This window comes from Budorcas taxicolor, chromosome 12 (genome assembly GCF_023091745.1).
Source record: "Budorcas taxicolor isolate Tak-1 chromosome 12, Takin1.1, whole genome shotgun sequence".
Lineage (NCBI taxonomy): Eukaryota > Metazoa > Chordata > Mammalia > Artiodactyla > Bovidae > Budorcas > Budorcas taxicolor.
Genome location: NC_068921.1, coordinates 15,323,372 through 15,340,740, shown reverse-complemented (window position 1 = coordinate 15,340,740; position 17,369 = coordinate 15,323,372). Strand labels below are relative to the sequence as shown.

The following is a 17,369-nucleotide window of genomic DNA, read 5'->3' as shown; positions in this document are numbered from 1 at the left end:
TTAGGACTTAACTAATGCAGCTGCTAAGTCACTTCAGTCGTGTCCCACTCTGTGCGACGCCACAGACAGCAGCCCACCAGGCTCCCCCATCCCTGGTATTCTCCAGGCAAGAACACTGGAGTGGGTTGCCATTTCCTTCTCTAATGCATGAAAGTGAAAAGTGAAAGTGAAGTCACTCAGTCGTGTCCGACTCTTGGCGACCCCATGGACTGCAGCCTACCAGGCTCCTCCGTCCATGGGGTTTTCCAGACAAGAGTACTGGAGTGGGGTGCCATTGCCTTCTCCAAACTAATGCAGCTAGTCCCCGGCTTTCTGTCATCTGTTGACTCGGCTTAGAGTACCTCTGGAATCACCTTTACCTTTCCTGTGGTTATCTCTGGGGCTGGTTTGGGCGGAGGCCTTCCTCTTGTTTCTTGTCAACCTGGTCAGCTTTATTCAGTTCAGTTCAGTTCAGTTGCTCAGTCATGTCCGACTCTTTGCGACTCCATGAATCGCAGCACGCCAGGCCTCCCTATCCATCACTAACTCCCAGAGTTTATCCAAACTCATGTGCGTCGAGTAGGTGATGCCATCCAGCCATCTCATCCTCTGTCGTCCCCTTTTCCTCCTGCCCCCAATTCCTCCCAGCATCAGGGTCTTTTTCAATGAGTTAACCCTTTGCATGAGGCGGCCAAAGTATTGGAGTTTCAGCCTCAGCATCAGTCCTCCCAGTGAATACCCAGGACTGGTCTCCTTTAGGATGGACTGGTTGGATCTCCTTGCAGTCCAAGGGACTCGCAAGAGTCTTCTCCAACACCACAGTTCAAAAGCATCAATTCTTCGGTGCTCAGCTTTTTTCACAGTCCACCTCTCACATCCATACATGACCACTGGAAAAACCATAGCTTTGACTAAACGGACCTTTGTTGGCAAAGTAATACATCTCTGCTTTTGAATATGCTATCTAGGTTGGTCATAACTTTCCTTCCAAGTTTCCTGGTCACCTTTATAGTGGTTCTCAAACTTTGGTTCATCAGAATCACTTGGGGGGGCTCGTTAAAACCAGATTGCAGGGCTCTGCCCCCAAAGGTTATAATTAAGAGTTGGGATGTGGCCTAAGAATTTGCACTTATGGCAGGTTTCAGGTAGTGCTGGCGAGTTTTTTTTTGGTGGGGGGGGTGCATTTTGAGAACCACTTTGAGGAACTTAGGAGTTTCTCAAGCCACTGGTTTCCTGATGCCATCCTTTATCTTGTATTTCTTCCCTGTTGTAAATATTGAATTGTTTTTAAAAATGATCATTTCAAGGAATTCGGAGCATAGGGAGAGAGCAGTTGGTTGTTCTAATAAAGACGTTTAACTGAATCTCTCTTTTCATTTTACTCTGCAGTGTTTTGGGTATCTTTATTTTTTTCTCTCTCCTTTTTGTTGCTTTTTTTTTTTTTTTAAAGTAATTTTTACTTGCCGCACCATATGGCGCGTGGGATCTTAGTTCCTGGACCAAGGATCAAACCCTCACCCTCTGCATTGGAAGCATGACGTTTTAACCATGAAACAGCCACAGGGAAGTCCCTGTGGCTTTTTTAAAAAGCATTTTCTTTTGGAAAATTTCAAGCACACATAAAAGTATGTGACGTATAGAAAGAAAGTGATGTAGTGATGCCCTTCTTCCCACCCATCCTGCAGCTTCAGCACTTCATGTGTCTGTGGCCAGTCATGTTCAGTTCCCTTTAGCCTCCCTCGCCAGCCCGCCTTACCTCACCCCACCCCACTGGAGGCTATTTTGAAGCTTATACTCAAGAATCTTAATATTTTATCCCTGTATATTTTAGTATACATCTCTAGAAGATAGGGACTTGAAAAAATAAGAAAACCAAACTATCATTTATAAATTAACGCCTTAAAATCATCAACCGTACAATCAGATAAGCTTCTAAAACTTTTTGTGATAACATAGTTGCGATCATCCTGTATATTTCATATTGTGCCTTATTTTGTGTATGAGAAGTGGAAAACTATTTTGGATGTATTTGAAAGCTCAACCTATTTCTTGTATTTACTAACACCTTCCTCTTTTCCATTACAAAATGAGAGTTAAATTCTGAGGAGGACAGTATGTTTGAATTTAAGTGTGAAGATGGTGGTGCTCTGTGGAGCTCTTCCCCACTGCTGGGTGCTAGGGTCAGTGAGTCCTCAGGGAGAGAGGAGGCGAGACCCCCACTGATGGACAGGCCAGGGCAGTCTTTCTTCTGAGGGTTTTCTAACTTCCACAGCCCACACTTTGAATTAGCATTTGAAAGTTTCCTAATTCACTTCCTTTGTCCGGTGACTGCCTGATGTGTAAGGCTGAAATGGACTGAGAGGTCGCCAGGAGAAGAGAAGCCACTTCCTCTGATGGAAGCTGAGCTCTGGAGGGCAGACTTGCTCCCCATCAGTCTCTTGTTAGCAGACCTGGACGCAGCTTGGGAGTGACCTAGCAAACGAAGGATTCTTTCTCAAAATTGGAAGAGGGGAAAATCAGTAAGTATGATTAAATGGAGTAATAAAGAAGACAGATACTCTGATGTACAGACAAAAGACCCTGACTCGAAGTTGTGTTCTTTAGAGCTGTAGGCCTAGAGACGGTGCCCTGCCGTGCAGTGTGCCCTGTGAAACGCACTGGTGTGGCTAATGTTTGGAACACTTGCTGGGTCTTCTCATAAAGAGATCAAGTGGCACTTCTCTGGTGGTACCCTGGATACGAATCTGCCTGCCAATGCAGGGGACATGGGTTCTCTCTCTGGTCTGGCAAGACCCCACCTGCCACAGAGTAACAAAGCCCCTGCACCCCAACTACTGAGCCTGTGCTCTCGAGCCTGGGAGCCACAACTGCTGAGCCTGTGTGTTGCAACTACTCAAGCCCGATCGCCTAGAGCTTGTCCTCCGCCACAAGAGAAGCCACCACAATGAGAAGCCTCCAGCGCTCCTCCACTCCTCGCAACTAGAGAATGCCTGTGCAGCAACGGAGACCCAGCGCAGCCAGAAATAAATTAGTAATAAAAAAAACCAAGTCTCTTCTATTGGTCCTCTGTACCCGGCTGACTTAACGTAAGTCTGTACAAATCCTGGAAAAACTATGACCTCTTTGCTTCAGGATCTTTCACCCCTTGTATGAAGGTTTCCACATTCCAGTTTCTGGCAACTTGATTTCTGGTTATTAGGAGGGAATACCATCATTTCCTGGGTTTAGTATTTGCAGTTCAGTATCCGCATGTTTTTCTGCTTATTTTTGTGCTTTAATTTGTAAAGCCTGACTACAGGCTTTATTTGAATTAGTATCTTTAAAGGCACAGTTATTTAATCAAGGCTCCCTTTTTTTCCTTCCTATGCACTTTTCTCCAATTTCTTAAAACTACTGAAATTTCTTCCTTGTTTTGGGGGGGTTTCTTTGGCTGCATGGCATGCAGGATCTTAGTGCCCTGACCAGGGATCAAACCTGCACCCTTGCAGTGGAAGCATGGCATCTTAACCACTGGACTAGGGAAGTCCCACTTCCTTGTTTTATTGGAATGATAGCAGCAGCCACTTCACAAGTTCTGGTTTTACGCAATCAAAGATTGCTCTCCCTAACCACTAAACTATCTGAAGATAACCAGTAATTGAGGCCTTTTTATTTTTTACGTGACAGTGACCACTCATTTTTTTTGTCCCTTTTCACTGACCTATGGCCTTATATCTTGAGGGAAGTAAGTCACCTCATGCAAAGAGCTGACTCATTGGAAAAGACCCTACTGCTGGGAGGGATTAGTGGGCAGGAGGAGGAGGAGACGACAGAGGATGAGATGGCTGGATGGCATCACTGACTCGATGGACATGAGTTTGGGTGAACTCCGGGAGATGGTGATGGACAGGGAGGCCTGGCGTGCTGCGATTTATGGGGTCACAAAGAGTCAGACACGACTGAGTGACTGAACTGAACTGAACTGAAGTCATATATCATTATCTTGTTTGAGAATTTCTGAGACATGTAAAATTACCTACAATAGACCAGTCAATGTTACTGGCAGATGAACTGTATAAATCCAAGGATATGGAAGAATTTTAAGATAGGAAAATTCTTAAAAATTCTGTTGCTTGAAAGTAAATCTAGGATTACATTTATGGTTTCAACTCTGGAAATATTTTCTAGCTTTTGTTTTTAGACATTGTCTCAATTCTTCCCATATTTATTTTTTTGTTTATTTAAAACACTGCCAAATCACTGTGATAGAAATCTATTTCTTTGCAGAAGCAGGAAAAAAAAAAACTGATTTAGATGCATATATGTGTTACAAGGCTGGGCACTTTTCTTTTGAATATTTTGGAATGTTGGGGACATCTTCAAGGAATAGTTTTGACTGCAACTAAGATAACAATGTTTGAATTTGGTAAGCGCCTGTTAGATCTCAACATGGTTTTTGGTGGGTATGATGATGAGACTGAGACAAGGAGACATTCATCAAAAAGCATCAAAAGAAGAACTCTGAAAGGTACTGTTGTAAAATCAAAGAGCTGAGAAGATAGAAGATACGAATCAAATTACATACTGAGTTTGGCTTGTAGAGTTTGTGGTACTTACTGCCCTTAATCACCTAGCAAGGAGAAGTGGCATATGAAGATGAATTGCTCACCATGTCAGACGCTGAATTACTTTGATGTCGACCAGTGGCTCCCACATCAGGCTGGTCACCTGAATACAGGTTCCAACCCTGAGATTCTGGGTTTTGTAGATACGGGAATGTAGCCCAGGAATATTTTAACAAGTTCCTCAGGTGATTGGACAGGTTTGAAAACATCTCATGCAGGCCATTCTGTGTTTTAGAAGCCCCTGCAGGATGTCTTGCTTGTTCCAATACAGATTGCTGGATCCACCTCCCAAGTTTCTGACTCACAGGTCTTTGGTGGGTCCTGTGTGTATGTTAGTCACCCAGTCGTGTCTGACTCTTTGCAACACCATGGACTGTAGCCTGCCAGGCTCCTTTGTCCATGGGATTCTCCAGGCAAGAATATTGGAGTGGGTTTCCATTCCCTTCTCCAAGGGATATTACCAACCTGGGGATCAAACTCGGGTCTCCCTCATTGCAGGCAGTTTCTTTACCATCTGAGCCACCAGGGAAACCCGTTGGTGGGTCATGAGGATTTGCAATTCTATTAAGTTCCCAGGAGCTGCTGCTGCTAGTGGCCCAGGGACCACACTTTGAGTACCACTGACACAGACTACTCCCCAAGACTCCCCAGTCCCTGACTGGTCAAACTCAACAACGAAACCACAAATTGAGTTCTATGGCAAGGTTCTCAGTTCATGTTCTACTTGGTCATTTTTATCCTTTGGTGTGAGCATTAACTGATGAACCTCTGTCTCTACGAAAAATTTTGTGGTTTTTGTTTGGTTTTTGGCCAGGCCAAATCTTAGTTTGGAATCTTAGTTCCCCAACCAGGGATCGAACCCACGCCCCCTGCAGTGGAAGCGCAGAGTCATAGCCACTGAACTGCCAGGGAACTCCCTCTATGGAAAGTTCTGAGTGGAAAGAAGGTGATGTTTGTTGGCTAGGATGGCTTGGTAGTAGAATGGAATGTATAGCTCTGGGCTAAATTACCCATTTTTGACCTTGGTTTTATTGTGACCTTGGGCAGGTCACCTGATCTCTCTGCTCTCCAGGCATGCTTCCTCCTGCCAGGAGGCCTTTACTCCCCTCCATGCCTGGAAAGTTCTTCCCTCTCTCCTAACATCTTCTTACTGCTTGCTTTGACTTGGATCTCTGCTCAGCCCTCACTTCCTCAGGAAAGCCTTCCCTGACCTCCCCAAGTAGGTCAAGTCCTCCCTTTTCACATACTCACACCATGTACCTGCCTTTCTCAGCATTGCCAAAGTTGTGGTTTTAGATTTACTTGTGTGCTTGTTTGATTTGTATCTCTCCACTAGACTGCAAGCTCTGGAACTTACACTGTAAAAATTAAAAAAAAAAAATCCATTTGTGTTTCTTATTGTGTTCCAGCTGCAAACACTGTGCGTGGTGTGTAGGAGTTGAATGAATGACAATGAATGTGGTTACATTATACAGAGAGGCAAGGGCAGGGTGGGCATTTCAAAATAGGCTGCATTCCTGCCTTGGGTTTCTGGAAGACACCCTGTTATAACAAATTCTTTATTTTGCACAATGTACTCGGTTTCTGATATTTGCCAGAGTCATGACGGTACAACTGCTATTTATCAAATGCTTCCTATATATGTCAGGCATCAGCTATGATCTCACACTTGACATCGATCTAGGAGGTCAAGAATCTTAGTCTATTTGTATCTGGGGCATTACTTTCCTCTAAGGAAATGGCAACCCACTCCAATATTCTTGCCTGGAGAATCCCATGGACCAAGGAGCCTGGAGGGCTACAGTCTGTGGGGTCACAAAAAGAGTCGGACACGACTGAGCGACTAAACAAGATTCTAAAAGCCAAGGTGTACTGTAAAGATATCTACAGATAGAAGACAGATTTCCTTAGCTCTATCTTAAGGAAAAACAGCAGAAAGCAGTTGCATGCTCAAACTAAGTCTCTACGGTGGGCTTAGAGGATGGGGGCCTTCCCGCTGCACTAGTCCCTCCTTTTCCACTTTCTGTGGCTCCGGGTACCTGTGGTCAGCCGCAGTCCAAAAATATTAAATGCAAATTCCAGAAATAATTCATATGTTTTAAGTTGTGCGCTACTCTGAGCAGCATGGAGTCCCACAGCGTCCTACTCTGTCCTGCCCAGGACAGGAGCCTCACATCATCACAAGAAGAAGGAGGGCAAGTACAGTTCAATACGATACTGTGAGAGAGAGGCCAAGTTCACGTAACCTTTGTTGCAGTATGTTCTCAAGATAGTTATAGTTTATTATTTAGTTATTGATGCTAATCTCTTACTATCCCTAATTTATAAATTAGACTTTATTGTGGGTATGTGTATATAGGAAAAAACATAGTATTTATAAGGTTGGGCACTATCCATGCTTTCTGGTGTCTACTGGGGATCTTGGAACATAACCCCCAGGGATAAGTGAGGGCTACTTTACTTACAAATAATGACTGTCGTCTCTATATAGTTAAATCATATAATGGGTAACATTGGACACTGTGATCACTTTCTAGCGACAGGATGGTTTAGTTGCTGGTCATAAAAGACTAACATTTATATATTAAAATTACTTCCATGTCAATGAGATTGATATCCTGTAATTTAGAAAATGTAATTTAGAAGCTGAAACTCCAGTATTTTGGTCATCTGATGCGACCAGCTGACTCACTGGAAAAGTCCCTGATGCTGGGAAAAATAGAGGGCAGGACAAGAGGGCGTCAGAGGACAAGATGGCTGGATGGCATCACCGATGCAATGGACATGAACTTGGGCAAACTTCGGGAGACGGTGAGGGACAGGGAGGCCTGGCGTGCTGCAGTCCATGAGGTTGCAAAGAGTCAGACATGATTGGGCAACTGAATAGCAACAACTTAGAAAAATCTAGATTCAGAGAGGCTTAATGGCACTAAATAAGAAAGGGGAACCCTGGTCCAAAGACTCGATTAGTCTAGGTCCTGATAGATCACTGGTGTGGACATGTAAGCAGTTCAGTTACCCAGCTGACTGTCCTTGCTCTGTGCTCACATGCTGCTGCTGCTGCTGCTGAGTCGCTTCAGTCGTGTCCGACTCTGTGTGACCCTACAGATGGCGGCCTACTAGGCTCCCCCGTTCCTGGGATTCTCCAGGCAAGAACACTGGAGTGGGTTGCCATTTCCTTCTCCAATGCATGAAAGTGAAAAGCAAAAGTGAAGTCGCTCAGCCGTGCCCGACTTTTAGCGACCCCATGGACTGCAGCCCACCAGGCTCCTCCATCCATGGGATTTTCCAGGCAAGAGTGCTGGAGTGGGGTGCCATTGCCTTCTCCAGTGCTCACATGCAAGCTTCAGTAAATGTTGGGAGACCGTTCTCTTAGGACCTCTTGTGTTTCCTTTTTCAAGGATCTTTCAATAACAGCCTTGAAAAGAGATGTCTCTCTAAAGCATGGGGTAGACATGCTTTAGAGACTGCACATTATGAAAATATCTAGGTTCCCTAAACTCAGGGTCCCTGTGACTCAACCCTCTGCTTGTACAGGTGTCGCCTAGTCCTGTTGTCAGTGCCTCATGAGAACTGGGGCTTGAAAAAATAATGGGAATGCTGACACTTGGTTGTACTGTTGCCCTGAGCAGAAAGCCCTTTCTCTCCAATCCAGGAGTTTGAGGGCTTCCGGCACCCATGAAACCTGGCCAGGCTAACTTGTGGTCATGCTGGCTCAGATGTCCTTTCCCCCATGGAAGTGATAAAAGGGACTGATTTGCTTTTATTTTCTGATGTAGTTCTGATTCTTACAAGCTGAGGGCCAGTCCCTGGCCTTGAAGGAGCACGAATTAACAGAGATAAATAAGGACCTCTTGGAAGATAGCAACCAGCATTTGTGTTCTTAAAGAAATGTTGACATGAAATCGGACTGAATGAGTTCTTTTACTGGACTTGTGTCAGAGTCCATCAGGCTTTCCAGGTGGCACAGTGGTAAAGAATCCGCCTGCCAGGGCAAGAGATACAAGAAATATGGGTTTGAGCCCTAGTTTGGGAAGATCCCCTGGAGTAGGAAATGGTGACCTACTCCAATATTCTTGCCTGGAAAGTTCTACGGACAGAGGAGCCTGGTGGGCTACAGTCCATGGGGTCACAAAGAGTTGGACATGACTGAAGTGACTGAGCACGCACATCAGAGTCCATCAGGAGACAGAAACCACAGCAGGCATTTTAGTAGTGAAAGTGAGAAAGAAAGTGAAGTCGCTCAGTCCTGTCCGACTCTCTGCAACCCCATGGATTGTAGCCTACCAGGCTTCTCTGTCCATGAGATTTCCCAGGCAAGGATGGGTAGCCATTCTTCTGGAGTGGGTTGCCATTCCCTTCTCCAGGGGACCTTCACGACCCAGGGATCGAACCCGGGTCTCCCGCATTGCAGGCAGATGCTTTACCGTCTGAGCTTTAGTAGTAAACTTTATATATAAAAGGTTAGCCAGGTATCAGGAAAGAAAAAAGGCAAAGACAGGACGTAGGTGCCATAGAGGTAAGAATTACAGGAAATAGCGATCATTCCTAATGTTGGGTTAATACAAGGAAGAGGCTGGGATTTTTGAAACCTAGAAGCTTGGTGCTGCGCCCTGAGTGAGACCTCTGGGCTGGAGGAGATCCTGCTTTGTTGGTCCTGCTTCTTCAAAAGCTTAAACGGGAGACTGTGGAGCTGGCACTCCCACCTCTGCTGAGGGCATGCTGGCCAATCAGTGCTGGTGTCTCTGAGCAGGGAGGGGGAGGTGGTGGTGTGTTGGTTCTGGAAATGTTGGAAGCAACTGCTGCTACTGAAACCAGCAGTTGCTGCTAGGATGAATTACAGTATGGTCGTGGGGCTTACCTGGTGGCTCAGATGGTAAAGAATCTGCCTGCAATGTGGGGGACCCAGGTTCCATCCCTGGGTTGGGACGATCCCCTGGAGAAGGGAATGGCAACCCACTCCAGTAGAGTGGCTACCCATCCTTGCCTGGGAAATGCCATGGACAGAGGAGCCTGGTGGGCTACAGTTCATGGGGTTGAGAGAGTGGGACACGACTGAGCAACTAACACTTTCACTTCTCCCATGGTCACCCTCAGAAACTGGAAGTAGCTCCCCAATCTCCCTCTAGCGCCCCCCTATTGGCAGAGCCAAACAGGGAGCCTGCTGGAGAGGGCAGCATGGCTCCGGAGTGATGCCCCAGCATCACAGAGTGGTTTTGTTGTTCAGTCGCTCAGTGGTGTCCAGCTCCGCAACCCCACGGACTGCATCACACTAGGCTTCCCCGTCCTTCACCATCTCGTGGAGCTTGCTCAAATTGATATCCATTGAGTCATTGATGCCAACCAACCATTCTCATTCTCTGTCGTCCCTTTTTCCTCCTGCTTTCAGTCTTTCCCAGCATCAGGGTCTTTTCTAATGAGTCAGCTCTTTGCATCAGGTGACCAAAGTATTGGAGCTTCAGCTTCAGCATCAATATTCCAATGAATATTCAGGATTGATTTCCTTTAGGATTGACTGGTTTGATCTTCTTGCACTCCAAGGGGACTCTTGAGAGTCTTCTCCAACACCGGAGTTCAAAAGCATCAATTCTTTGGCACTCAGCCTTCTTTATGGTCCAACTTTCACATCCATACATGAATACTGGAAAAACCACAGCTTTGATTATACGGACCTTTGTTAGCAAAGTAATGTCTCTGCTTTTTAATACACTGTCTAGGTTGGTCATAACTTTTCTTCTAAGGAGCAAGCGTCTTTTAATTTCATGGCTGCAGTCACCATCTGCAGTGACTTTGGAGCCCAAGAAAATGAAGTGTCACTGTTTCCATTGTTTCCCCATCTATTTGCCATAAACTGATGGGACTGGATGCCATGATCTTAGTTTTTTGAATGTTGAGTTTTGAGCGGTGGAGAGAGAGAGCTAGCACAGGGATTTTAAAAGCCTGTTTGACTAGAGGTTAGGTGGTGGGAGGAGGGAACGATTCACTTCCTGGGGACAGCTGGGCAATTGCCGCAGGAGTCTCCAGCGTTACCTTGAACTTAATATTTTTCTCTAGGTCAGGGAAGGGAGCAGCCAAGGACAGCTGACTGGGAGCTCCTGTATTATTACTTGGCAGCATGGGCCTATTTTGTGGGGTACATTAGGTGGAGAAAGGAGGAAACATATTCAGATGATCCAAGGAAATAAACCTATTGCAACTTTATTAGATTACATACGGTTTTATGGCCTTGTCACAAAGCTTGTGTAAATTCCCATGTCTGACCCACACCCTGATAATGACCGATATCTTTTAAGATAGAACACCACAGATGTTTGATTATATCTCACCCTTAACTTGTGAGCCACATGAGTTCATTGTCTATGAGCTGACTTTATAACCTGTGAAGCATGATGTAAATGAGAAGTGGTTTTATTATCTGTATCCTTTCTGGTCCTTAACTGAGTTCCACAGAAGTGATGGATTTTTGTACCCAAGGGAGGATTTCAGAGGAGATAAAGAGAATCAAGAGCAAAGGCTCAGAATTTACAAAATTAACAGAGCAGTTTTATACTTTTAAGATTCGGTGTTTACAAATTATGGCCCCCCCACCGTTCTTTTAGAAGCCAGAATTTGGACCCAGGTAAGTTGGGTAAATATCTCAATAGAGAGCTCTAGGCCATGAATTGTCACTTTTAAAGCAGCAGTGACTGGGCCTTCCACAGCACTCCAGTGGTTACGAATCTGCACTTCTAGTTCAGGGGGCTCGGGTTGGATCCCTGATTGGGGAACTAAGATCCCACCTGCTCTGCAGTGTGGCCCCCCAAAAAATAAAAAAATAAAATAAAAATAGAATAAAACAGCAGTGACTGACTTGGACCGTGTATTTGGAAGTTTCCAATAATAGAGTCTTTTTTTTCAGAATCCATTTATATTAATTGAATGGAATTTATTTATAGTCTGGTACCATGAACTGGATAAAAGCTCATGCCATACCAATCTTCCGTGGTGGATAACTAAGTTTTAAGGTGTTCCAGGAGTCAGTCAAGATCTAGGTAAGGAGTACTGTTGTACGAGATGCTGTTACGCCAGCCTTTATTATACTTAACCGGTGTATTTTGTTTGGATTGTGAATGTGGAAGGCTTATTTCATTCTAATCATTGCCATATGACTTTTAGATTAGTAGTTATCATAAGTGAGAATTTAATTAATCAGTATCTGAATATATATAATAACTTTGGGTTTCCCAGATGGCACTAGTGGTAAAGAACCCGCTGGCCAACACAGGATATGTAAGAGACACAGGTTTGATCCCTGAGTTGGGAAGATCTCCTGGAGGAGGGCATCGCAGCCCACTCCAGTATTCTTGCCTGGAGAATCCCATGGACAGAAGAGCCTAGTGGGCTACAGTTCATGGGGTCGCAAAGAGTTTAATACAACTGAAGTGACTTAGCACAGCACAGCAGAACTTGTAGTCAGTTGCTTTGCCCCTTGGGTGCTGGGTCGAAACCAAGACTATTCCCCTGGGATTGACTGATGGCTTCTCGATTACTAAATGAATGAATGAATCAGGTAGGTGACCACTTAAACATTTTCTGAGTGTGGCTGATGTGGCAGGAAGGATACCACGCTGTGGAGGTATTTTTACCTCTCTGAGGGAGAGCTTCTTCTTGCCAAGCGCTGTGCCAAGAATCTGAGGAGACAACAGAGTGAGACCCAGACTGTGCCATCAGGAGCTTAGCATCTGCCCTGGAGAGAGAGGCGGGGAAATTCATCCAGCCCACTGACTGATGGGGTGGGCCCACAGAACAAGACCTAACCCAGCTTTGGGGCTTCAAGGATACTTTTCCTGAGTCCTAGCATGAGTAGGAGATACTAGACTTGGGGTGAAGGTGAAGGGCAGGATTATATAACCTAAAAAAAGCTCCGAGGAAGCTCTGTTATCCCAGTGGCCTCCTGAGTTCAAGTCCACTTTTAGAAACTGAACCAAGTGTTAGGCCATGAAGATTAACTCACCCCAATTGGTCAGCACAGGCAGGTGCTGTTACCCAAAAGAGCTTTGAGGTTAACTTAATGCTCTAGGCTGGGTCTGTGCCCACCAGAGCTTTCCTTGGGAGAGTGGAACTTAATTGGCATTTATTTTCGATGCCCTTATAAAGGGTGACTCCTGGGCCCGCTGAAATGGAAACCATCCGAGCTCCTAAATGACTGGCAGGCAGGGGACCTGAATTGCACTCTCCGCTTTGGTTAATCTAGATGCCCGGCAAGTAGAATGTATTTGGGGCTTTTTTTCCAGGATCAAATGTATCAAATGGTGGATGAAATGGGAGAGCTGCCCAGTGAGAGTCAGCCTTAGATGCATGGGAACAGGAATAGCGGTTCCTTCTGTCAACAAGGAGGCTTTTTTTTGTGTGTGTGTATGTGGAACTAAAGAAATTCAGCTCACTTACTGGTCTGGCTAAACTTCAAAAATGTGTGTCTTTTCCCTTCTCCCAGGAACATTTTGTTCATACTGTTGGTTAAAAGGAGGCAGCTTTCACACAGAAGTACAGCAGGAAGTATTTAAGTTAGATAAAAGGAAAGACTGCTTGGCAAAAGGAGTGACTGCGGGACTGGGTTCCCAGGGGGATTATGGAATCTGATTTTTATTCATGGACTTTCCTATTAAATAACTTAAATAATAAGGGTGGCTAGGCATAAGCCTATGTCACCATGTTTTAGAGGCCAGTGCTTTGAGATTCAGAGGAAATGAACCCACAGCCCTGAGGTGGCTTCATGGGGGTTGAGCTGGCCTTGGAGTTGGGGTCAGATGTGGGAAGACAAGTAGGGAAAGTGCAGAGTGAAATGGAACAAAGAGATCAGGGCAGGATATCACAAGGGGCGAGTGGGACAGAGAAAGCAGGGTGACCGGCATGTGACTGCTGAAGAGCAGGCATGGGAGGATAATATTAGCAAGTTACGTGAGGGCTGGGTTATAGAAAGCTGGGAAGGTTTGGCCAGGGAATTTATAGGTTTTACTCAACAGGGGACTGGGCCTTCCCTGGTGGTTGTGTGGTAAAGAATCTGCCTGCCAATGCAGGAGACTTGAGTTTGACCCCAAGGTTGGGAAGATCTCCTGAAGACAAACGACAATCCACTCCAGTGTTCCTGCCTGAGAAATCCCACGGACAGAGCAGCCTGCCAGGTTACAGTCCATAGGGTCCCAAACAGCTGGACATGACTTAGCAACTAAACAACAACAAAAATGACAACTAGGGGTCATTTTTTTCCCCCTCAGGTTTTTGAGCAGGAAAAGGAAATGATGGAAATTGTGCTTCAGAGGTCATGGCCTTTTAGAGGTTGAAGGGAACTTAGGGTCATGTAAGGGTTTCTCAAGCTCTAGTGGCATCTGAGTCATTTGGGAGGAGCGGGGGTGGTGTGCTTGTTAAAATTCAGACTCCCAGGCCCCGCTCCTAGAAGTTCTCATTTGGTTGGGAATCTGCAGTTAAACAAAGGCAATGGTGCTCCTGGTGTCACTGGTGTAAGACCTACACTGGGCGGCCACTGCCAGCCTTCCGGGAGACTCCGTCCAAGGGGTCCAAGCAAGGAAGCCTCTGTGAACTCATAGAGAACCACTGAGAAAAGAGCCCTAAAACCGTGCAAAAAAAGAGTTCAGGGCCAGAGAGCAAGAAGCTGACTTTTGGGGGCAGCAAGGCCAGTAGGAAGTTTCAGTCTCCCTTTCTCATGCCCTCCACACACTCCAACCTTGGAGGGCCTTGAAGCATCGATGGGAGGAAGGCCAAAGAAAGCAATGAGAAATAGAACACACCCTCTTTCCTCAACAGACCCTAGCCCAGAGTTCCTTTAACCAGCTCACTATTCTTAAACCAGTACACTAGCTCTCCAAGGTAATAAGCCCTGCCTTGGAGCATCTGCCTATCTCTTTGGTGTAAATATTCACCACCACGGCCATCTACCAATGTGGTGTCAGGAATACAGGGTTAGAATGAGAAGCTAAAATAAGATCTTGTGAGGTGGCAGGAGCCTGATCCAGCTCATCACTGTTCCTAACCTGAAGTCATGCCCAAGCTGGGGTGGTGGGAAAGAACTATCTAGAATGAGGAGAGTTGCTAAATAGTATATTGTCCTGAACTGTGCTTTATTGTTTAAAGTGACCATAGGGGAACCTCTCTGTTAGTCCAGGCTTAAGATTGCTGCTCTACCCCAGCCAGGGCCCAGGTTGGCTCCCTGGTCACGAACTAGATCTCACATGTGGGAGACAGCCATATAAATAAATATAAAAATAGTCAATAAAAATAAAATATTATAAAAATAAAGCGACCATAGGGCTTTCGGGTTCTCATCCAATGACAAGGGGAAAACTGAACAAATTTCAGATTGAGGATAGCAAGAGGCCAGGGAAAGTGACAGTTTGGTTATATCCTAAGGATGGTGCCTGTCTTATGGGTTACTAGGGGAACTTTTATCTTTAAAACTGGTAAGATACTTTTCAAAAAGAATTATCACGTGGAAATACAAAACTGAAAGGTACATGTGAACTCTCGAACCTCACTGAGAACCACAGATGCAGGATGTTCTGTAGTTGATGAGGTTTGTTTTGGAGATTTTTCTTTACTGTTCCGAAACAGATGTCTGCCAGAGGAAGGCAGCTGTCTCACTGATTGCAAAACAAACAAGTGAAAATTGTTCAAAGATGCAGAAAATGGTACAGGAAGAACCCCCAAAGACGCGCATGAGACCTACCACATAGGAATACTATGAATGAGCAAACAGACTTGAACGTGTCTAACACACATACTAGGTTTGCAGTCAGCAGGTTGTGATTTTCCTTCAGAGCTTCATTGCATTTCAGTGGTGTTGGATGTTGACTCCCTCTGAGGGAGCATCTTCCGTGTTAAATAAATGCAAGAATCATTTCTATTTCCCCTCTGAAGAATGTCACAAGGGAAGCCTTAGGCAGCCTCAATGAAGGAGAGAACGAGAACCTTCTAAGGCCCTTTGGCAGGTGGGGGATGAGGAGGAAGTAAATGAGAACCAGAACGAGCTTTAAATTGGGCCCCAAAAGTGTCTGGCGCTCGTGCAAACAACTTCTGGGTAGTTGAAGCCGCCTCGAGAACACCAGGACCGCAGCTCTCCCACACAGGCTTCCTCACCCCGAGGCTGATGAAGAAAAACTGGCCCCGGCGAGATGCTGCCGAGACCGGGCGGGGAAACCGCGGGGACCCTCCATCCTTCATGCCTGCTTGCAACGAGGGACTTTCTCCGGTTTTAAAAACTACGTTCACAAGCCACTATCTCCCACTTTCAACGGCACAAATAGTGCTTTTTGCCATTGGGTCAACAGAAGCTGGAATGTTCCAGGCAGCCCCGTGTCCTGTTATCTTGAAAGGGGAAATTTCTGGGACGTGATGGGGCCTGCGTGCGGCCCTGCACGGCGCGGACGGGAGAAGGGCAGACCCCTGGGTGCCGGGGACACTCGGGCTCGGCGGGCCAGGGGACACAGCCCCGGCGCTTCCCCGGGCGCGCGGGTCTGCCCGGAGCTCGGCGAGCGAGGCCAGAGGGCGGGCGGCACCGAGGCGCGTCCGCGGCGCTCCGGGCGGCTGCTTCGCAGGGGCCCCGGCGTCCAGCACACGCCGGCCTCTGTGGAAGCGATTTTACGTCTTCACCCAAAGCAGTGTCAGCCCTCTGGTACTCTGCCGGCTTCTCCTGAGAAATTATGAATAATGACTCATCAATCTAGAATCTACACAGGCGTAGACGCGGGGTCTAGAATCAGGAGACCGGATGAGATCATAAAAGACGCCAACGTGCACAGAAGAGATTCGAGCGCCGCGTCCTCGGGCGGCGGCCGTAAAGCAGCTCCGCATGCGCAGAAGCTGGTCTGCCCGCGGAGGTCGGAAGGGGCGGGGCGGGAGGAAGCTGAAACTGAAGACTCAATTTGTCTAGGTTTGCAGCGGCACTCGTCGTCTCCCACATGGTCTAGCGGTTAGGATTCCTGGTTTTCACCCAGGCGGCCCGGGTTCGACTCCCGGTGTGGGAACGCTAATACCTTTTTGAACAGAAAACGAAAACAATTCAAAGACCCCTAAACTAGGGGAATGCTGGTGTTTTTACAAAGAGCTATAACCCGATTTCAGAGCACCCAGCGGAAATTGAAGCTGAAGAGAATCGGGGTCTACCCTAGAGTGAATGGTCGTACAGCCCACTCGAAGCCGGTCGACCGGCAGGAGCAAACGGAAAGGAAGTAACTCGAAAGAGTGCTGAGTTTGCTTTTGAAACAAGTCTTTAAATCTGAGGAGCAGGGAGTCAGCCGGTCCCATGCAAAGATAGATCTTTCAGTTGGTTTTCCTGCGTAATTTCTCTTTGTACCGTGAATAGGGAACAAATGATCAAAAAGTGCTCTTCTTTGGAAAAAAAGAAAAACACATTGTAAGACATTATAGGCTTTTAAGTTGCCTAAAGCCATTCCTTTGAGAAGGACAGCAAGATTTTCAGAAAAGTCATATTATTGAGGGCAGAGTAGTTCAGAGTACAGTCTACTGTGTTTTGTGATTCAAAAGCTCACTGAAGCAGTTATCCTGGGGGGAGAAGGGGAGGAAGGAAACTAGAAAATTATATTATTACACATATTGAGGAGTGAGGCAATGGCAAAAAATAACACTTTCTTCTCACGCCCTGTTTGACACATTCTGTTTTAAAAAACTTCAGGAATTCATGATACACTCAATAAGCTCTCTAGAGTTAGAAATGTTAGTACTGATGTGTGACAAGACAGTTTCCAACTGTTACCCAAATAAGTGCATCTTCTG

General features: G+C 46.1%; 1 non-coding gene across 1 annotated transcript; it reads left to right on the top strand.

Annotated features, from left to right (window-relative positions):
* Nucleotides 1-16,528: 16,528 nt before the first annotated feature.
* TRNAE-UUC (transfer RNA glutamic acid (anticodon UUC)) lies at nt 16,529-16,600 on the top strand. The gene has a single exon. It is a non-coding gene; the product is annotated as a tRNA-Glu (tRNA).
* The last annotated feature ends 769 nt before the right edge of the window (nt 16,601-17,369 follow it).